This window comes from Penaeus monodon, chromosome 22, assembly GCF_015228065.2.
Source record: "Penaeus monodon isolate SGIC_2016 chromosome 22, NSTDA_Pmon_1, whole genome shotgun sequence".
Lineage (NCBI taxonomy): Eukaryota > Metazoa > Arthropoda > Malacostraca > Decapoda > Penaeidae > Penaeus > Penaeus monodon.
Window position 1 is genome coordinate 15867973 of NC_051407.1, and position 322 is coordinate 15868294.

Sequence of the window (322 nt, forward strand, 5' to 3'; positions counted from 1 at the left end):
TTGCGAAAAAAGATGAATGATAAGAGGAATGTCTAACACTACCACAAACGGAGACATAGAAGGAAGAAGAGCCTCTACAGCGTGAGAAAAGGACTCGGGTATCTCGAGTATTAGCGTAAGTGATGGTAGTTGTTGGCCGGCAGGTTATTTTTGGTCCCTGTTAGAGAACTAATGAAGGGGGGGGGGAAGGGGGGGTTAGCGGAGGTTGAGAAGGGGAATGGGTTGGTTGCTTGGTTGGTCGATGGTACTAGTTCAGTTATTGGTAATTACCTAGATCAGCCAGGTGAGGTAGGGCTGGTGAGGGTCGGGTTAGTGAAGGCTT

The 322-nt window shown here is 48.4% G+C and overlaps 1 protein-coding gene across 1 annotated transcript in view; it reads right to left on the minus strand.

The window, feature by feature from the left end:
• The window catches only part of LOC119586950 (probable dual specificity protein kinase madd-3), a gene marked incomplete in the record, with an annotated part of 25662 nt that overhangs the window by 22598 nt on the left and 2742 nt on the right, over positions 1–322 (minus strand).